At 38.9% G+C, this 22,845-nt stretch overlaps 1 protein-coding gene across 5 annotated transcripts in view; it reads left to right on the top strand.

Moving 5' to 3' along the window:
• Positions 1-11,794: 11,794 nt before the first annotated feature.
• Positions 11,795-22,845, top strand: part of PSKH1 (protein serine kinase H1) — a 65,048-nt gene continuing 53,997 nt past the window's right edge. For 2 of the 5 annotated variants that reach the window (XM_031950240.1, XM_031950237.1), the window contains exon 1: positions 11,795-12,138. The gene's annotated coding sequence lies outside the window, so the exon portion shown is untranslated. Of the gene's footprint in view, positions 12,139-12,914; positions 13,424-13,703; positions 13,854-16,596; positions 16,714-22,845 lie in introns of those variants that run through there. The other 3 variants (XM_031950238.1, XM_003758429.4, XM_031950239.1) reach the window with 3 other exon arrangements.

Here is a 22,845-nt window from a genome sequence, read left to right as displayed (position 1 = left end):
TCTTCTCCCCCATCCCCAAGACCAGAGGTACAGGAAAGAATACACCTGTCCAAGGTGCTGGAGGAAATGTTTGTAATTTTGTTCTTGCTTTAATTATTAAGTAAACAAGTATTTCTTTGTAAAAATCAATTTGCTAAGTGGTTAATTAGGACTAAGACACTAGTCACTTATCCCTCACATGGAGCTCAAATCTTAAAGAAGAGAATGCTCCAAAGCTAGGTTGGTTCTGAGAGAGAGAGAGGACCAGAGCTTACTAGCAATAGTAGTTAAGTAGAAGGTAGTTTGGGAGCAAGGGCAATAATTAGTTAGGAGGAGCAGGAAAGGCATCAAGCTTGAACTGCAACTCTATGAGGCAGAAGTAAAGATGGAATGCTGGCCAGTGCAAAGGTACCCCTCATTTGTAGGTGTGTGTGAGAAAGAGAGAAAGAAAGAGAGAGACAGAGAGACAGAGAGAGAGAGAGAGAGAGAGAGAGAGAGAGAGAGAGAGAGAAGAACAGAGGCAGCCAATTTGATTAAATTGTAGAATATGGAAGAAGAAGAGGGTATCAAGATAGGCTGGGGGGTAGGTTGAAAAGGGCTTTACTCCCATAAAGGAGTTTACATTTGGTATCAGAAGTAACAAGAATATAGTGGAGCTGATTGAGAAGGGGGATCATGAGGTCAGATTTGCACTTAAAGAAAGTACTTTGGCCGCAGATGGACTGTGATGGGGAAAGATAGACAGGGAGAACCATTAGAAGGTTGTTACAATAATCTAAGTAAGAGATGATGAAAACCTGAAATGAGGGAGTGGTTGTGCAATGAAGGATTTGGACATGAGAGATGTTGTAAAGGTAAGATCTGGCAGTAAACTGGATAGATGGGATGAAAGAGTGTGAACTCCAGAATAATGTCTAGGTTATGAACCCTGGAGCCTGGACAGAAATGGGGAAGTTTAGAAAAATGGTAGTTTTGGTGGCAAAAGTAACAAGTTCAGGTTCAGATATCCTCAGATTGATTTTTCTCCAAAGCCTCTTATTTGATTGTCTAATTTCAAATGTTAGTTCTTATTTCACTCTGCCTCAATTCTTAGAGACTTTCCAAGTTTCTCTAAATTTTTCATATTCATAATTTCTTACTGGGCAATAAAATTACATATGCCATAATTTGTTCGGCTTTCCCCCCAATTTATGGGCACATATTTTGCTTCCAGGTCTTTGCTGTCACAAAAAGGGCAACAATAAATATTTTTCATAAATGTGGGATCTTTTTTCCTTTCCTTTTCCCTCTCTGAGGACCTTTGTCTTGTATTTGTTGTTCAGTCATTAGTCATGTCAAACTTATTGTGTCTTCCAATCACATCAGCACTTCAATGGTGATCATGGGGTTTTCTTGGCAAAGATATCAGAGAGATTTGCCTTTTCCTTCTTCAGGAGATTAAGACAGAGGTTAAGTGACTTGCCCAGGATTATGTGACTAGTGTCTGAGGCCATATTTTAACTCATCTTCCTGATTCCAGACCTGATGCTCTTTCTACCTGCTTACCTGGTATGGTTATCACTGAAGAGCATATGCCATTTGTCCCTTACCTTCTTGAGCAAAGGAGTGATACAGTAAGACCTGAATATTAGGAATACCCTTTTGGCAGCTCTATGGATTGTAAATAGGATTGATTGGGTTCAAGGATACAGTGAGACTACTGAAATAGACCACATAAAAGATGATGATAAGGGCTGGCTGCCTGAGCCAGTGATAAGAAGGGGACAAATGAGACAAGTCTTGAGGAGCTATAATCAACAAGATTAGGCAATTGGTTGCTTGTAGTCAATTCGTATCATAATTCATGATGCATTGTCTAGAATTATGATTAGTCATTACACTGAGCAGAATAAAGTCTTTTAAAGTTATTTGTCTTTACAATATTATGGTTATTGTATGAATTATTCCTCTGGTTTTGCTCATTTCACTTTCATCAGTTCATACAAACTGGAACATGGATTTTGGAGTCAAGAAGTAAGAAGGCAAAGCCAGAGTCAGGCTTTTTTGGAGGTCTGTGAAAAGGAGGAGAGCTATAAGATGATAGTTTGAGAATAAAGTCAAATGATGGGGAGTTTAGGGGATCTCGATGGATCTGGGCCTGCTGGCATGCTTCCTGGGGAAGGAACTAGCCAGCAGGTAAGTTGAAAATTAGAACAAGGATTGATGATTGCAGGGGCAAGCTTTCAAGGGCCCATTTATAATGGCAAGGAGAAGAGCTACCTCATCTTCTGAGGTTGGACCAAAGGAGGAGAAGATGGGGAGTATGATTCTAAGCAAAAAAAAAAAAAAAAAAAAAAAAAAAAATAAAAAAAAAAATATATATATATATATATATATATATATATACATATATATATTAAAGATTAAGATGAAATAACCAATATATTTTATAAATTGTATTTACTAACAATTTTTAAATGACTTTTTGCTTTTGAGTGTAATGTGAATGAATGTTTCCTTTTTTCTAAAAGAAATTTCTTTTTTTTTGTTGTTGTTGAGGCAATTGGGGTTAAGTGACTTGCCCAGGGTCACACAGCTAGGAAGTGTTAGTATCTGAGACCAGATTTAAACTCACGTCCTCCTGACTTCAGGGCTGGTGCTCTATCCACTAGTCCATGTAACTGCCCCTAAAAGAATTTCTTTGCACATGTCCCTGGAGGACAGGGTAAACTTATAAATAATAATTGCCAGTAATTAATTATTCAGTTAACTTAATTAATGTAGCTAGCCAAGCACGTAAATATCTTTCTTTTTTTCTTGCTAATTAATCAATAAAAATTTATTAACTGTTTATTTTGTGCTAGGCATCATGCCAAACATTATACAAAGAATACAAAAAATAATCTCTGCCCTTATGAAGCTCACATTCTAATGGGGTGGATGACATGTAAATAACTAGATATAAGATGTGTACATATACACACACACATACATACACACACACACACACACACACACACACACACAATGAGGAGATGGTAGGTAAAAGGAAAGCTGGGGGGAAAACTCTAGGATCTGTGAGCATGGAAAAAGGTCTCTGGCAGATGGGGATGTATGAGCTAAGATGTAAGGGAATATCTGTAGAAGGGAAATGTGAGGAAGAAGAACATTCCTGGTAGAAGAAGTTGGAAGATCAAGTGTCATGTGTGAAGAAAAAATAATAGACTCATTTATCTAGATTGCAGAAGAGAGAAAAGTGTAAGAAGACTACAAAGATACAAAGGAGCCAGAGATGAAAAAATATTTTAAGTTACTGTAAACAAAGATGTAAAAAATTCATTATCAGTATACCAAGCAAAAAAGAATATCTAAAATGCTAAGTAAATACTGTGGGGTTTTTTTTTGGGGGGGGGGAAGAGGAAGAGAAGTAAAAGATGTCATTGAAAATAAAATGGCAAGCTTTGTTAACTGCTTCACTAAGTGGAGTAAGTGAAAGTGAAAGTGAGAAGGTGAGGATGACTCTAAGGTTGCTAACTTGGGTGAATGGTGTATATATAAGGAGAGACATTTAGGAGAGGGATGGGTTTTGGGGAAAAGATAATATGACAAGGCTTCTGTTTATGGACCACAAAATCCAATCATGCCATTCACCCTTTGTAATTTACTTTGTCCCACTTTTAAAATGAAAATCTTGTAGACTAGAGAGTGTACCCTCTAAAGGATACATGTCAAAAAATCAAATCTGACAGCATGAGGTAAATGTTGGAATATATATATATAGGCAGTAGCAAGCAAGACACAGGTAAGGAGAATGTTGAGTGAAGGCAGGCATTGAGCTATGTCCCACAACTGACCATCTACTGTGACCTATTTTCCCACCCTTCCCTTTGAATCATTCCCTTCTCTGACTTTGGAGACCATCAATTTAGTCCAACTCATACATGAAAGAAATCCTCACTATAACCTTGTCATCCAAGCTCTACCTTAACATTTCCAAGTCAGGGGAAACCCACCACCTCTGCAGACAAGTAGCCTATTCTACTTTTGGACTGAATAGGTCAAGAAGTTTGTCTAATCTCAATTGGCTCCTTTGTAACTTCTATGCATTGCTCTAATTCTGGTCTATGATCAACCAGAACCATTCTAACTCCTCTTCTGTATGAAATCCCTTCAAATACTTGAGAATAGACAGCTAGTACATTTTCCTTGAACCTTCTCTTTTCCAGCCCAGTTTCTTTAATCAGTCCTCATATGACAAGCGCCTTCACCATTCTAGTTACCTCTGGATCCTCTCCAGGGTTGCCAATGTCCTTCAACCTTACATTCAGCACTCAACACAATATTCCAAAGGATCTGTGCAACAGTTCTCTGTTCCTTGAAATGATATCCCTATTAAAGCCAAGATGGCCTGAGAGTTTGGGGTTTCATGTCATATTGCTGATGGTTATTGAACTAGCATACTAATCTACTTAAACATCAGATCTTGTTCAGAGCAACTGCCAACTCTTATTAGTAGAGTTGATTTTATTGTACCCAAGTGTAAAGCTTTACATTTGGCCATATTGAATTTATCCTATTAATCCCACACACATTGCTCTAGATTGGTCAAGGTCTTTTTGGGTTCTGCCTGTTGCTCAGGGTGTCAGCTATTATTCCTTCCAGCCATAAATTTGATGAATGTTATCTTTATGCATGCCACTGCTAAAAAATAATACGACCCAGCACCCTGGAGACCTCCTCATGTCATCATGGTGACACATCATGTCAGCCTGCCTGAATCCAACTAGTTGTGACCCAACCTCCTCCGTTGGCAGTCTGAACCCCTCACCTCATTCTCAGACCAGTGCTCTTTCCATCATATCTAAAGCAGTGAACTTGATGTCTTTACCTTCTCAAGCAAAGAATCCTACCCTGAAGGCATGGAGATAGGGAATAAATTGGTTTGGATTGAGATGAGATTCTGGGTAGGGGAGCCCCACCCTGATTATTGCTATCTGTTCCAAGGCTGAAGATCTAGTGAACAGAATGTGGGACTTTGGCATCAAAACAGACTCTACATTTGAATTCTGTCTTCCTGTTCCCTCATTGACAACATGGGGATAATATACTTGCAATATCTCTACTTCAGAGAGCTGTTGTGAGGAGCAAATGAGATAATGGATGTAAAGTGTCTTATAAACTTTGAAGAGCTATTACAACAGCTATTAAACCAGCCCAGGATGTTGCTGCAATTACTAGCCAGAATTCTTCTTCCATCCGGCGTGGGTCCACTCCAAGCTACCCACAGAGCCCCTGGGGAGTCTTGTATCGAATGGAAGTAGGGGAGCCTCCTCACTCAGATGTTGGTGGTTTCAAAACTCCAGTGACCTACTTTCCCTTCCCAACTTTGCTTCCTAAATCCCTGACATGGCTCTTCTCCAGCTTTTCCCTATTGCAGGGGATAAACTGGAGTGGGGCCTAATTTGCTCTTTACTGCTTTCTGGCCAGGAGATTAAGTGCTTTGTGGGCATTATCCCTTTCCTTCCCAGAGACAAAGCTGGGGCCCAGGAATAAAGAGAAAAGGGTGGAAGACAGGACCAGAAATTGCTCCTATTCCTTGGGGACTCAGCCTTGGCAACTGGCTCTCTCATCCTCTGGCGCCTTCAGAGCATCAGCAAGGCGTTAGAAGAATGGAGAGTAATTGGGGAAGCAGCTTCCCATTAAAGGAGGAGCTAAGTCCTTGTAGTGAGTGTAAGTACTTCTTTTACTTTCCCAGCTTTTTAGCCAGGGTTGGGAAGCTGTCATGTCAAGTGTCTTCTTAGAAAAGACATACTTTTATATTATATTATTATAGTACATGTATATATGATTGTAGATCCCTGCTTTAATAATAAAATAGTTTGTATTTCTACAGTTATTTAATTCTGATAGCACTTTGCACACACAATCTCATTTGATTTGATCTTTATCTCTCCTTCCCCACCCCCAACCCCCAATCCTTAGGGAGGGAGAGGGAAGGAGTCAGTCACAAAGCTTTCCATGTACAACCTATTAACTGAGGGGGGGCAGAGTAGGATGATATATTGGAAAGAGGGAAGGACATCAGTTCAAGCCCTCATTCCCTACCTGTGTGACCATTGGGAGGATACAAAGTCTTTTCTGAACCTCTGCTTTTTCATCTGTGAAACAGGAATAAACAGCTGTTAAACAGGTGCTCCTGGCTTTACTTTGAATATTCTGCCCCCTTTCCTCCACACCTCCTAGACACAGCTCGAATCCTTCTTCTGTAGACCACCTTTCCTGGGCCCTACAGCTACTGATGCCTTCCCCCTTTTAAGATTACCTTCATTGAGACTTACATGAACTGATGCTAAGTGAGTAGAACCAAGAGAACATTGTACACAGCAACAACATTATGTGATGATCAACTCTGATGGGCTCTTTTCAACAGTGAGATAATTCAGGTCAGTTCCAAAGGACTTGTAATGGAGAGAGCCATCTACATCCGGAGGGAGGACTATGGAGACTGAATGTGGATCACAACATAGTATTTTCACCTTTTGTTTTTTGTTTGATTTTTTCTTTCTCATTTTTTCTTTTTTGATCTGATTTTTCTTGTGCATTATGATAAATGTGGAAATATGTATGGAAGTTTAACCTATATTGGATTACTTGTTGTCTGGAGAAGGGAGATGAGAGGAAGGGAAGGAGAAAAATTTGGAACACAAGATTTTGCAAGGGTGAATGTTGAAAACTATTTTTGCACATATTTTGAAAATAAAAATCTAGTTTTTAAACAATTATCTTCATCTATTCCATTTGTCTCCTGCACTAGAATGTAGACTCCTTGAGGACACAGACTGTTTTTTGGTACTTATCGGAGTTTCTAGAATTTAGCAGAGTATTTGGCACACTGTATTCAGTCATATCCAACTCTTTATGACACTATTTGGGATTTTCTTGGCAAAGGGACTTGAAGTAGTTTGTCATTTATTTCTCTATCTCGTTTTACAGATGAGGGAACTGAGGTTAAGTGGCTTGTCCAGGATCACACAGCTACTTAATGTTTGAGGTCAGATTTGAACTCATAAAGAGCCTTCCTGATTCCAAGTCCAGTGCTCTATCCACTACCCCACCTTGCTACTCTATCTGGCTCCTAATAAATGCTTAATAAAGAAATTCTTGTTGACTGATTGGGTTGACTGACATCCCTTCACAGTGCTTTGGAAACTATATAAAATTTTCATGGTGCTTTATATTATAGAAATAGAAGCTGCCGCTGTTAGCCTTTCCATGCCCTGGAGAGTTCAGGAACTCAGGAGCATTAGGGAAAAGTTTTAGTTAGGGGCTCCCTAACCATGGTTCTTCTTTTTAGGACTTGACTTGCATTCCCTAACCTGTCTGCATCTTGGAAGATTTTACCCTAGAAGGTCCCACTGATAAAGATAAAGCTCTATTTCCTTCTGGCTGCTTGATGAAGCAATCTAGCTTAATCTCTAATTCCTTATTTGGTAGGCAAAGATTCAAAGATGGTGCTAATTCTGCTGCATCAATGTAAGAACCACAGGACTGATGCTGTCAATGTTAGAGTCCCTGCCCCAGAGGATTCTTAATCTGGGGTCCATGAATCTATTTTTAAATATATTTTGATAATTGTATCTCAATGTAATTGGATTCCTTTGTAAACTTACGTATTTTAATTTATGCATTTGAAAACAATTATGTTGAGAAGTGGTCTATGTGCTTTGCCAGTGATTGTCAAAGAGTCCATGACACAAAGAAAGGCTAAGAAGCACACCCTGCTTTAGAGGTCATATAATCCAAAACAGAGGAAGTAATTGAGGTCGAGTGACAAAGGTACTTGCCTAAAAGTGATGAAGTTAATGGCTGTTTGGGTAACTAGAACTGGTTCCCAAAAGAAACTTCCTTTTCATGGTTTTAAGGAGAACCAAGATCTCTGGAATGGCCAGTTGATCTCAACTAATGTCCTTGACTAATAGGATTAATAGAGGAAAGCTTTTAAAGAGGGATGCTCAGTATGTGCACCCCCATGGAGGCAGTTGTTGACTGCTTCTTGATCATCCCATAAAAGTGAAACGGGTCCTTCCTGGTCTCTTAGTAAAATAGTTTGGATATACCCTGTTTCCCAGAGCTAAAGCCCAGTAAGCTGACTGTGTCCTGAGCTTACATAATAATCTTTTGCACTCTGGAATGATATCATCCTCTGGCAAAGTATTGTTTGGATCAGCCTCAGGGGTTCACTGAGAAATTTAGCTACCCCTGGTTCACAGGACCTTCCATCACATAGTCACAATACAATTCCCATTCCTTGTCACTGACAGGTCCTGTTCCCATTACAGAACTCTGGTTCTGTGCCCTGCAGGACGGGCAGGACCTCCAAGACTAATGATAATACTGTTCTCACAGGAGTGGGAGCAGTAATTCACAACTTAAAAATGATTATGTCAGAAAATAGGCAGCTTAAACTCAATATGTCCCAAACTGAACTCAATTATTTCTTTTACTTTCAAATCCAACCCACTCTCCAAACTTTCTTACTTCTGTGGAGGGTAGCAAGGTGGTCAATAACCATTTTAAGCGCTAGGGATACAAAAAAGGTAAATAAGCATGGTCCCTGTCCTCACATCATAATGAGAATAAGACAACATGCAAAATAATTATGTACATACATGATGATGTAATGTTTAAATGGAAGGTAACTTCAAGGGGGAAAAGTACTAAATGTACTAACTCCTACAAAGGTGGGATTTGGCTTAAGTCTTAGAGGAAGTCAGGAAAGCTAGGAGGTGGATATGGGGAACATTCTAGGCATAAGGAGTCAGTGAGAAGACAGAATTAGGAGTGTTGTATATAGCAAATATTAAGTAGGTAGCTGGGTCTTAGGTTTGTGTGAAAGGGAACAGAAAGAAAGCTGGAAAGGTGGGATGGAGGTAGGTTTTGTTTTTGTTCTGTTATGTCTGATTCTTCATTATTCCATTTCTTGGCAAAGATACTGGAGCTGGTTTGCTATTTCCTTCTTCCGTTCATTTGACAGATGAAAGTGAGGCAAAAGAAGGTTAAATGACTTGTCCAATTTGTAAGTGCCTAAGGCCACATTTGAACTAAAAAGGATGAATCTTCCTGATTCCAACACCCTATGCACTTTGCCACCTTTAAAGGAGGGTTTTATATTTGGTCCTTGAGATAATAGGGAGCCCACAAAGTTTAAAGGGCAGTAACATGATCAGACTAGCACATTAGGAAAATCATTTGGCAGCTAAGTAGAAGGTGGAATTAGGGGTGAGATGAGGCAGGGAAGGATATTACAATAGTCCAGGCCGGGGGCAGCTGGAAACCAATAGCAAACCAGAGGGTTGGCTGCTTAAGAGTATGTTTATGGAGTTATGTGAACCTAGAAGCAATGAAATTTCACAACAGATTGGATCTGTCAGGTGAATTGTTCCTGAGGAATCAAAGATATTTTAAATAGAAAGTGTGCTATAATCTAACCAATGAAGGAGGAGAAAGCTAGAGCCAACCGGTAGTGTTCTTCTCATCACTAAAGCTGTGAGCCTGGTAAGTAGGAGACTGGTGGTACCCAGATTTACATCTGTCATTTTACACTTCTCCCTCTTTTCCCCCATCTATCCAATCAGTTGTTAAATGTTCTTCCTGCATTACAATTTAGATTAAGCCCTCATTTTGCCCAACCTCCATTTGCCTAGCCTCCTGATTGGTCTTTTCAAGTGGGCAGGCAACTAGGTGGTCCCTTGGACCTGGAGTCAAGAAGACCCAAGTTCAAATGTGACCTCAGACACTTATCAGACTCTGGACAAATCACTTAGCTTTTTTTTTTTTTTTTTTTTTGCTTGAGTTTCTTCAATTGTAAAATGGAACTAGGTAATAGAACCTACCTCCCAGAGTTTAGGAGAGGATCAAATGAAATAGCATATGTAAAGTACTTTGTAAACCTCAAAGCACCACCTAAATGCTAACAATTATTATCATCATTACTAATCTCTTAATTATTAATATTTCCCTTTTGATTCATCAATTCTTCAAACAAATCACCAGATGATTTCCCTGAATCATCTAATGATGCTCCTCTACTCAATAAATTCCAATGACTTCCTATTACTTTTAGGCTAAGATATAAACTCAGTCACTACTAAACATTCAAAGCTCTTTTATCACCTGCTGTATCCTACCCTTCCTAGACTTAATATACAGTCCATTCAAAGCTCTTTATCACTAGAGGATATAGGGACTTAATATACAGTCCCTTTCCTTGTATTGTGTATTGCAGTCAAACAGCCTTTCTATTTCTTATGCATGATAATTCATTTCTGTTCTCTGTGCTCATTGTTCCTTTCTTTGAACTGTGTACTGCAGCAAATAGTCTTCCTGCTCTGTGTTCTCTGCCCCTGTGCAGACTGTTCTCCATGCCCACCACAGGCTTCTTTCTGCAAGGTTACTTGCTATTTTCCCCATCAAAGTTACCCTGAATCTGTAATATACATATATATGTGCACATTGCTTCTTGCCTTGAAGGCAAGGACTCTTACTTTGTTTTTGTGCCAGGGCTTAGGACAGGGCCAGAAAAATGAGTCACTTAATAAACTAGTGGATCTCTTGCCGCTGGTCTTCGGCATTCTCCCATATTTGGATTTTCTACATCAATTATATTATTTTATATTATTATACAATTAATGTAAATAAATGTAATTTATGATATATTAATAATATGACATATTAGTAATCATATTAATTATATCAATCCATGAATATTTATTAAATGCCTACTATATCTATGTGCCAAGCATTCTGCCTAAGTACTGGTGAAACAAAAAGAGAGCCCCTGTCCTCAAGGAGCTTATAATCTAATAAGGAAAACAACATACATCCAAATACATACAAAGCAAGGGAAAAGACAGCCCCTAACCTCAAGGAGTTTACCATGTAAAAGGGAAGACAACATGCAAACAAATATACACAAAACAAACTACATATAGGAGAAATAGGAAATGACTAAAAAGATGACCCATTGGAAGGAAGAGGGAAGAGGGAAGAAGGAAAGTTTTCTGTAGAAGATGGGATTTTAAGCAGGAAGATTTCAGAAAAGCCTGGAAAGACTTACATGAACTGATGCTAAGTGAAGTGAGTAGAACCAAGAGAACAACAAGAACTACAGCAACAACAAGATCAAGAGCTGATCAACTTGGTTGTTGGCTCTTTTCAACAGAGGGATGATTCAAGGCAACTCCAATAGACTTGTGACGAAGAGAGCCATCTGCGCCCGGAAAGAGGACGATGGAGATTGAACGTGGGTCGCAGTATAGTATTTTCACGTTTTTTTCTTTTGTTGTTATTTGGTTGCTTTCTCCCCTTTCTCATTTTTCCTTTTTTTATAGTATTTTCACGTTTTTTTCTTTTGTTGTTATTTGGTTGCTTTCCCCCCTTTCTCATTTTTCCTTTTTTTTTATCTGATTTTTCTTGTGCAGCATGACAAATGTGGAAATATGCTTAGAAGAATGGCACGTGTTTAACCTATATGGGATTATTTACTGTCTGGGGGAAGGGGGAAGAGAGGATGAAGGAAGAAAAAGTTGGAATACAAGGTGCTCCAAGGGTGAATGTTGAAAATTATCTTTGTACGTATTTTGAAAATAATAAAGAAAGTACTATTTAAAAAAGAAGATGGGACTTTAGTTAGAATTTAGAAGAAAGCCAAGGAGGTCTGCGGTCAGAGAGGGAGAGACTGAGAGCATTTTCAGGTGTGGGAGATAGGTCTGTGTCCTTACGTCCGAAGTACCCTGGATTTAAAACCGCGGTTCAGACGCTAACCCTTCCCAAAGATAATGCGACTGCTAAATGATTTACATCCCAACTCCGCTCCTCGGCTCCGATTGTCAGTCTTTTATAGCCTCGGTCTCACCTGCTAGCCTATCACAGGGCCTGGGAGAATGATTGACAAACCCCGAGAAAGCATCTCACGGCGATGATTGGTAGTCTCTCCTCCTATTAGAGAGCAAGGGCCGATCCTAGAGCCCGCCCTCCACCCCGCCCAATGGGGGGGGACCGCGAATTGGTTTAGCGTCAGGCGCGCACTTTTATGACGCTATGACGCTGATGCGAGAGGATGGCGGCGGCGGGAGCCTCCGCGGAAGCGGCCGAGGAGTTGAGGAAACTGTGGGGTTTGAGGTGAGCACGGTCCGGCCCCGGCGGCCTGAGGGCCGGTTGCCCCGGAGTCCGCCGACTGCAGCTCGGGTCAGGCCGGACGGAAGGTCGAATCAGACCGGGCCGGGCTGAACTAAGCCTCGCGGGGGCCGAGGCCGAGGCGAGCCCGAACCCGGCATTCCCGGAGCCAGACGGGCTCCTTCCCGCCCCGGTGGACGGCGGATGGCTGCCTCCCCCCACTCCTCCTCTACCTGTTGTGCGCGCTCCGTCTACATGGCCCTAGAGGGGCGGGGCCGGCGTTTCTCTCCGGCCCCGCCCCTCCCCCACTACGTCGGGGAGAGCCAGCCCCTCCCTTAGAACCCGTGGGAAGCGAGGCCGGCAGTGCAAGAGTGCAGACCCCCCCCCCCCACTTGGCTCAGTCCCTTCCCCGGTCTCAGTGTCCCCGACCTGTCAAACGCCCCACTCAACGGACGGCTGTGTGCTCCGCCTCCTTTTTTCGTCCAGCCTCTCCCTCCCCTTTTTGGCAGCCCCGCCCCGCGCGTACGCTGGAGGACGGGTCCCCCGAACTTGGAGCTTGGGGAGCCTGGGACGTGACACCTCCCCCTGGAGCGGGGAGATGCTGGGACGAGACCCCCGCGCTCCCCCGTCCAGCGAGCCTTCCGCTGCACAGCCGCTCTTTTCTGTAGCTGGTGCTTGGGCATCCGCCCTGTCCCGGCGGCTCGTCCGGTGCTGGGCTCATCCACCTTTGAGACCGAGTCACTTTCTCGTCAGTTCCACGACCGACTGTTTCTTTTCTACAGGTTTCCCCCGACACGGTATCGTTACTCTTGGGGCAGTGGGCAGAGCACCCCGCCTGGACTCGGGAAGACCCGACTTAAAACGTTGCCCCAGGTGACCCTGAAGGAGTCACCCTAATCCTATTTGCCTCACTTCCTCATACGTAAAACGGGATGGAGAAACAAACGGGCAAGCCCCTCGGGTAGCTCTGCCAAGAAACCCCAAATGGGGTCCCGAGAGTCACACAAGCTGAAACAACTGAACCAGTGAAAATCATTGCTAAGCATAACTTTGGGGTGAAGGCTGTACTACTTTATGGTTATCCTATAGGTAACCTGTCCAAGTGCAGTGCTTCTGCCGGCTTTTCTATAGGACCGAGCTTGACATTTGAGATTATGTTCCTATGTCAGAGCCCAAACCTTTCTACACAGCCCATTGCATTGGAGGCAGCAAAACCGGGCAGAATGAGTGTATGGTCTCTCCCGAAGCTATGCGGCTCAGGTGGTTTCCATTAATCAGGTTGAAGATATAGGTGTGTTCAAGAAACCTACAGCTAGGAAGTTTTTACTTGACATGGATTTTTTTTTTGTCTTGCCTACTTTGAGAGAGAGATAGTATACGTATGTATGGGTAGGCGTGTGTGTATTTATATATATGTATATACATAGCATACACACCTTTATATATGGTGTCCATTATGGGAGATTGAGGGCCCTTATGAGTTTCCTATAGTGTAAAATTATTGCATGAGCAGTGCGATGGTTGGTGTCATAACACGAATAGAAAAATAGCTAAAAAATTTAATGTTGCAGGTCAAGGAAAGGGAGAACATTAAAAAAGAAGAGGTGACCAATAACGTGAAAGAAGCACTGGGTTTAGCATTTGGACAGTTCTAAACTTCCCGGAGACAGGGGAAGACCTCATGCAGTTTGATGACCAGGTTCTTCACACTCAGCAAATAGGTAGGCATAGGAGCTGGAATTCAAGAGCAGGTGATGCTAAAATGGAGCCAGATTCCTTTCATATCAATCCTATGCCCCAACATGGTCAGTGGCAAAAAATTCCCATATGTGCCAAACTTTTCACTTTTTTTGGTAGCAAAAGACTGGAAACAAAGTGGGTACTCATTGATCGGAGAATGACTGAAAAAAATTTGTGATCTGTAGATAATAGAGTGTTATTATGCTGTAAGAAACAATATGTGAATTCAGAGAAACATGGGAAGTGAAGAAAGCAAACCTTAAAAAGCAGCATATCCAATGACTGTAATATCAATAGAAGGCATGTGAATTCTAATTGATTGTAATTACTGCTCTTATCCATACAAAATATAGATGTTGAAATTTACTGTTCTCAGTCAGATTGCTGTTTGCAGGAGTCAAATGTTGCTTGCTGATAAATAGTTACTTTGTCAGTTGATTTTATATAACTTGTAAAAGGGAAAAGTTCAGAGTGTGTGTGAGTGTGTGTTGTTATGAGAAATGTCTATCATGCAAAAAAAAAAAAAGCAATGCATAAATTTTTTTTTAGTGGAGGAGAACAGAAAAAGTGGAGGCTAGGATTCTATTTGTTCTTGAAGTTTGTTAATACAATAAAGCATATTTGCAGTATTAGTTCAGGAGTTTAGCAGGGTCAAGGGAACAAGTTTTGTTTGTTTTTTAAGGATAGTAGAGCATATTATTTGTAGGTAGATGGTAAGAAGCCTGTGGAAAGAGAAAGATTGGAGGTAAAGAGAGAAGAGAATAATTGAAAGAACTAGATTTCTAGGAAGGTGGGATCAAGGAAACAGCTGTTAGTTTCGTAATGCCCTTCCTTTGAGATTATTTTCTCTTTACTGTATATATACCACATGTACAGTACTTTGTATGTTATTTCCCTCACTGGAACTGTATTTTTTGCTTTTTCTTTAGCACTTAGTAGAGTGCCTGACAAATACACTGTAAGCAATAAATGTTTGTTGATTCAATGGCTATAATAAGAAAAATAAGAAAAAGAATCATCTCTTAAGTTTTTGTAATATTTGTCTCTCTGATTTACTTCCTGCCTGCCCAACTGTTGTTTCTCAGTTTTCTTTTTCTGGATCTTTATGTCATGGTTGCTAAACATGAGTGTTCCCCAGACTCTTATTTTTCTTTCTGTACTATTTTGCTTTGGTAATCTCATCAGCTCCCATGATTCAATTATCATCTTTACGCAGGTGATGTCAGACCTATTTGTCCAGTCTCATATCTCCAGCTGCCTTTTAGACAAAATAATGGCAAATAGAGCTAACATTTATATAGTGTTTGCTCTTTGTTAAGCATTGTGCTGAGTGATTTACAAATATTATTTCATTTGAACTGAACAATAACCTTGTAAAGTAGGTGCTATTATTATCATCTCTATTTTACAGATGAGGAAACTGAGATGGAAATTAAATGACTTGCTCAGAGTCACACAGCTTTGTTGTTCAGTTGTTTCAGTCACGTGTGACTCTTGGTGACCCCATTTAGAATTTTCTGGGCAGAGATAATGGAGTGGTTTGCTATTTCCTTTTCCATCTTGTTTTGCAGGTAAGGAAACTGAGGCAAACAAGATTAAGTGACTTGTCCAGGATCAGTTAGTAAGAGTTGGAAGCCGGATTTGAATTCAGGTCTCCTTGACTCTAGGTTCATTGCACCATCTTGCTGCCCAAAGAGACATTGTTATTTAATAATTTTTCAGTTGTGTCTGACTTTTTATTACCCCCTCTTGGGGTTTTCTTGGCAAAGATACTGAAGTAGTTTACCTTCTCCAGTCCATTTTACAGGTGAGGTAACTGAAGCAAATAGGATTAAATGACTTGGCCAGAGTTATCCTGCTAACAAGTGTCAGAAGCTATATTTGAACTGGGGAGTCTTTTTGAGTCCATACCCAGCATTCTATCCACTGCATCACCTAGCCTGAAAGATGTCTCAAACTGGATGTCTTATGTCATACATCTTAAATTCAGCATAGCCAAAACTGAACTCATTATCTTTTCCCCAAACCCTTTCTTCTTACTAAAATCCTTCCTAATATCCTGGTAGGATGCCAAAGTATCACTGTCCATCTAGTCATCCATACTTACCCCTACATGTATTCCTGCCAAGTCCTGCCATTTCTACTTTTGTAATCTATCTCATATGTACTCAGGTCTCTCCTCATTTCAGTCCATCTTCCATTGAGCTGTCAGAATGATCTTCCTTAAAGTATAAGTCTGATCAAATTTCTCTCTCACACACACAGATATTATTTAGGAACCTCTAAGTTTCCCTGTTCCCTTTAGTATCAAATATAAGATGCTTTGACTGTTAAAAGTCCTTTATAACTTACCCCGTCCTGCCTTTCCTGTATTCTTACATTTTACTTCCTTCCACATACTCTGAGATCTTGTGACACTGATCTCTATATTCCTCTTCTCCTGATTCTATTGGCTTTCCTTCAAGTCTGGTACTCTCCCTATTTACCTCCACATCCTGGTTTCCTTTAAAAGCCTCAGTTTAAGACCCACCTTTTAAGAAGCTTTTCCTAGTTCTCTATCTTAGTGCCTTCCCTCTGATATTACCTCCAATTTATTCTGTATATATTTTGGCTGTACAGTTTGAGAGCAGGGACTGTCTTTTGCTTTTCTTTGTGTCCCAAATGCCTACATAATGCCTGATACATAATAGGAGCTTAATAAATGCTTGTGGACTTTAGTAAACAGGTGGGATTAGGGCCTGAAGAAAGTGAAAAAGGTTATAATCTCCAGAAAGAGACAGGAATCCTCTGAGTGTCTGTCTTCTATATCAAATGAGATGCTTGGACTAGATATTCTTTAAGGTAAGTATCAACCATAAATCTTATTACTTATCTTTGTATCTCCCTCAGTACTACCAATAGTGAGTAGTTATCAGTGTTTTGTTGAGTTGAATGGAATTGAATTGAACACTGAACTGCTGCTCTAATACTTTGTTCAGGTTGCTTTGATTTCCTGGTTTATAAGCAGTTTTGTTACTGAACTGGCTAAATTGTAGTGAGTAGAAACTTGTTTGCTTCTGACAGTGAATTTATGGACTTAGCTATGGTTAGAACTCTATGTTTTGTTACTTCTCAGAATCATCTTCACTTGTCAGATTGCAGGTTCCATGGAGTCTGAAATAGATGTTCTTTAAGTTGGGCACCAAGAAATGACTATAAATTCTTGGTTTATAATCTTGTTCTATTTTTCTTTTACAAGGGATTTGGAAATTATGATTTTTTTTTTCTTCATTTTTTTTCTTCCTTCCTTATCTTTTTCTCTCTTCGCTCTCTTTACCTTGGAGGAAAGCTGTTTTTTGAAAGGATTGAGAGGGGATTTATTTGACATCATTTTTCTTCCAGGAATTCTAGTCACTTTCTCCATTTAAGCTGGCTTATGTCAGTTTAGACGTCATCAAACCAGTACTTGGTAGAGCCCCAAGTTGTCCTGAAACAGTGATTTCAAAGGAAAGGAACATGGGTAATCTTATTTACCTAGGAGAGAGAGTCTACCTCTTAAGGAGTTTTTGTTGTTGTTGTTTTTTTACTGCTTGGGCTCTTGGATATCATCATAATAGCTAGTATTTATACAAAACTTTAAGGACGATTATTCCCCCTCACCCAGGGCTATGAAGTTTCTTTATTTAAAGGCCCACAAAACAAAGTTTTTGTTTTTACTATAGTCCGGCCCTCCAGCAGTCTGAGGGACAGTGAACTGGCCTCCTATTTAAAAAGTTTGAGGACCCCTGCTTTAAGATATTCAAAGTATTTTGCACATAGTCATCTATGAGGAAAAAATGGTAGCTTGAAATGTTGAAGAAGCATCAGAAGATCACTATACTTAAAAGAGCCCTGATTTCATTAGTATGGGTATTCACACCATCAATTTAGAGGAGTTGTAATATACAACTTAATAGACCATCTTTAAGAATTTTTATGGCAAATTTATCAACCTTTGACCAAGCTCATGGTGAGACTGAATTTGTCTAGGGGTCGGTCTGTCTCTCTCTCTCCTCCCCTTCTCCCCAAGAACAACAACATCTTATATCTGTTTAGTTATTTACATGTTGTCTTCTCCATTACAATGTATGCTTCTTTTGGGGAGGGGCCATAAAGTACATTCCTATCACCTACCATAGATCCTGATATATAGTAGTTCTTAATAAATACTTGATTCATTCATTAATTTTTGTGGGGTTTTGTATTTTTGTTTTTTTTTGGTTTTTTTTTTTTTTTTTGCAATTTCTCATTATAATGAGAATAAACTTGCAAAATAAGAAGTCTTCTTTCTTCATTTTCCCAATTTATGAATCCAGGGAAACTCAAACACTAGGAGGGTTGATTCATTCCCACAGGCATGAGCAGCTGTAGTGTCTGTAGCGTTGAGGGTCTGGCCACCACCCTGGCCTTGTAAGCCTAACTTTAGAAGACATGGACCTGTATTTAAAACCTTTCTAGCTTGGTAGGACGTGGCAAAGCTTTCTTTGTATTGCTATATAACTTTTAAGAATTTGGGATCATCTCTGTAACACAGTGAAGCATTGGAAAAGGAATGCTGGCGTTATTGGTTACCCTCTTTCTCATTGTTGCGAGCTTCTGGCTTGCATTTTTTGGCTTACTGGGATAGAAGAAATCATTGAAGTTTTTGGATTTATCAAACAGCTGATTACTATAATAGTTTATTATTGTGTCTTATGTACATAATCCATTCTGTTGATCTACCACTCTGTTTCTTAGCCAGTATCAAATTAGGGTTTTTTTTTTTTCACTTAATAGAATTTTATTTTTTCTAATTGCATGTAAAGATAGTTTTCAATGTTCACTTTTGTAAAATTTTGAATTCCAAAATGTTTTTTCTCCCTCCTTTTTTTTTTTTTCAATTAATCAATAAACATTTATTAAGTAAATAATGTGGGCCAGATATCAAATTAAGCCCTGGATACAAAAAGAAACAAAAGCCAGTCTCTGCTCTCAAGGAGCTTACAGTCTAATAGGGAACATGATATGCAAGCAAATATATATAAAGCAAGCAATGGACAAGATAGGAAATAACAGAGAACGCACTGGAATTAAGAGGGGTTGGGAAAGACTTCCTGTAAAACATGAAGTTTTAGTTGGGATTTAAAATGATCCAGGGAGATCAGTAGTTAGGGTAGAAAAGAGAGGGTATTCCAGACATAGAGGACCCAGCCATAGAAAACTCCCAGAGCCAAAAGGGTGTGTCTTATTTATTCTCCCTCCTTTTCTTATGGCAAGATAGAAAACAATATGATATATGTTGTACATGCAATACCAAATAGATTTGATGATTACTGCTTTATAGTTTTAGATGTGGTGTAGCCAGGTCACCTTTTGAATTTTTGTTTCATTAATTCCCTTAGGGTTTTTTTTTTTTTTGGGAGGGAAGGGGAGGTTAGGCAGTTGGGGTTAAGTGACTTGGCCAGGATTACATAGCTAATGCATATCTGAGACCAGATTTGAACTGAGGTCCTGATTCCAGAGGCATTGTTTTATCCACCACATCACCTAGCTGCTCCTTCCTTGATATTCTTGATCTTTTGTTTTTTAGATGAATTTTGTTATTTTTTTTAGCTCTATAAAATATTTTTTGGTAGTTGGATTCGTATGGCACTGAATAAGTAAATTTATTAGGTAGAATTGGCATTTTTATTATATAAGCTCAGCCTACCCATGAGTGGTTGATATTTTTCCAGTTGTTTAGATCTGACTTTATTTTTGTGAAAAGTGTTTTGTTCTTGTGTTCAAAGAGTTTGTCTTGGTAGGTAGGTTCCCAATTATTTAATATTATCTATTATTATTCTAAATGGAAATTTTCTTTCTATCTCTTACTGTTGGGTTGTGTTGATAAAAGAAATGCTGATGATTTATATGTTTTTTTTTAAAAATACCTTGTAACCTTGTTAAACTTGTTAATTATTTTAAGTAGTTTAGTTGATTCTCTAGGATTCCCTAAGCATACCATCATATCATCTGCAAAGAATAACACTTGTTTCCTTATTGCTTACTCTAATTCTTTCAATTTCTTTTTCTTCTTTAATTCATAAAGCTAACATTAGTAGAATATTGAATAATGGTGATGATAATGGGCATCCTTGCTTCATCCCGATCTTATTGGGAAGGCTTCTAGCTTATCCCCATTGTATATAATACTTGCTGATGGTTTTAGCAAAATACAACTTATCATTTTAAGAAAAGCTCCATTTATTTCTATGTTCTCTAGTATTTTTAATAGGAATGGGTGCTGTATTTTATCGAAAGCCTTTTCTGTATCATATTAAGATAATTATATTATTTCTACTAATTTATTATTGATATGATCAATTATGCTGATAGATTTTCTGATATTGAATCAGCTCTGAATTACTGGTATAAATCCTTCATGGTCATAGTATATTTTCCTGATGATAAATTACATAATCTCTTTGCTAATATTTTATTTTAAGTTTTTTACATCAATATTCATTAGGGAAATAGGTGTATAATTTTCTTTCTGTTTTGGCTCTCCCCGATTTAGGTATCAGTACTATATTTTGTGTCATAGAAGGAATTTAGTAGGACCCTTCTTCAGCTGTTTTTCCAAATAGTGTATGTAGTACTGGAAATAATTGTTCTTTAAATATTTGGTAGAATTTACTTGTAAATCCATCTGGTCCTGGAGATTTTTTCTAGCCAGTTCATTGATAACCTTTTAAATTTCTTTTTCTAAAATGGGATTATTTGTATTTTATTTCTTTTGTTAATTTGGCTAATTTATATTTAAAAAAAATATTCATCCATTTCACTTAGCATTTCAGATTTATTACCATACAAGTTGGGCAGAATTGCTTCTGATTTTTGCTTTAATTTTCTCTTAATTGATGGTGAATTCACCCTTTTTAAAAATCCTTTTCATTTTTGATACTGGTAACTTGGTTTTATTTTTTTGAAGTCAGATTAATCAAAAGTTTATTTTATTGATTTTTTCCATAAAAGCCAGCTTTTAGTTTTATTAGTTCAACAGTTTTTTAAACTTTTAATGTTGCTAATCTTTCCTTTGATTTTCATAATTTCTAATTTGGTGTTTAATTGGTTTCTAAAAATTTGTTCTAGTTTTTTTTTTTAATTGCATGCCATTGATCTACTTTTTCTCTATTTTATTCAGGTGAACTTTAGAGATATAAAAATTTCTCTAAGTACTGTTTTGTTTGCATGCCATAAGTTTTGTCATGTTGTCTCATTGTCATTCTCTTTGATTTCTATGATTTGTTGTTTGATTCACTCATTCTTTAGGGTTAGATTACTAGTGTAGTTTTGCTGTCTAAACTTCTTCTCAAAGAATGTATATGCTATAACACTTTGGTGCATATGTGTCTAGAATTGCTATTACTTGGTTGTCTATGGCCCAGCTTCTTAAACTGTGGTTTGTGACCCCATATGTGGGAAATTCTGTTTCATATATTCCAGGAAAGAAAACCTGAGAATATAGATTTGGAAAAAATGCTTTTTACTGATAGAAGTATTCCTGGCCTTCTACTCCACTTTTCAGGGCAGTGTTGATATTCCCACTTTTGTTCTGCAACCATGCTAGCCCTGCTGCATCATCCCCACCACTCTCCCTGGCCTCATTTGGCTTTTCCTCTTCAGTCTGGCAAAAGCCATCCACCTCGGGCTGTGATTTGGTTGCCCCAGTGTTGACAGACCTTATTCCATTCATGCTAAGGCACCAGATCAGTCATTGTGGCAGTTATAGTGAAATAAGTTACAACAACAGCATCGCCATCCCCAGGGAGCCGAGTCTGTCTTGTTTTCCAGAAGGATGACTCAGAGCCCTTGGCCTGCCCCCACTAAGTCACTGTGGAGGACACTTGAACAAGGAAGGCTGACTGTAGAGTTATAGGCAGGAAGGGGTTCTAAAAGTCTCATAAAGTGTAGCTATATTTGGCCTTTTTAGAAAAAAATTTTCCAGATGTTACTGGAGCAAGAAGCTGCTATAACCCTTTAGAGTCCTGTATTCCTCCTTCCCACTTCTCCACATACAGAATTGATTGCATGTACACATTATATGAAATCAAACATGCACCCACCCCCTCCATATACACACCTTCTATACATGTCATGCACATGTGAGTGCTTTTAAAAGCATGTATAAGGCACAGAATATTTGGGAAGCTGTGGATATTTGTCCAGATTTGAGGATTTCTCTAAGCTAAATGAAACTGAGAGACATCTTTTTTTTTTTTTTTGAGTAACATAGAATTTATTAAATTATTAAAGTTTAAATTAGGTAATCTCTGAGGTTCCATCTAAATTTGAAATTTTCAACTTATTTTAACCTTTACTGAGAGACATCTTCCAGGAATAAAGGGGCAGAATTCATTTGGGTTAAACTCCCTTGTTCCTTGTTTCAAGTCTGAGAAAGGCTTGTTTATTTAAAAGGAAAAAAGTTGTGCCTTTTACAAATGTTTGAATTTTTCATATGAGAGGAATAAATAGGTAGGTGGACTGAAAGAGGAGAGCTTTGTTAACTTGGGTGTCTTAGATTGTTTTACCTTCATAAAGAAGGTACCCCAAAACTTTAATCTGAATGAGCTGTGGCTGTATGTGTGATGTTAAGATTTGTTTTTCTTGGAAAAGATGATATAAATTGCTTATTTACTGTCAAACAAAAATACTAATACTGTACACAAAAATTTAGATTCAAGTCCACTAGAAACAATTTTATTGAATTTAGCATTAACATATATCCAAGCCATTTATAGCTTGGATAGGAAGAGAGATCCAGACTAGCATAGTACTCTGTGCTTTCTGACATGACTCTACTTCAAAATGATTTCAGATAACAGGAATCTTGAATAAGAGAACAACCACATATGTTAAAATATATTCCGGAATAGTGACCAGTCAGTTCCTGCCTAGCCTACTTTTCCTTAAGAGTTCTCCCCTTTTGATGTTTTA

Source organism: Sarcophilus harrisii, chromosome 2 (genome assembly GCF_902635505.1).
Source record: "Sarcophilus harrisii chromosome 2, mSarHar1.11, whole genome shotgun sequence".
Lineage (NCBI taxonomy): Eukaryota > Metazoa > Chordata > Mammalia > Dasyuromorphia > Dasyuridae > Sarcophilus > Sarcophilus harrisii.
This window is presented reverse-complemented; position numbering and strand designations above follow the sequence as displayed.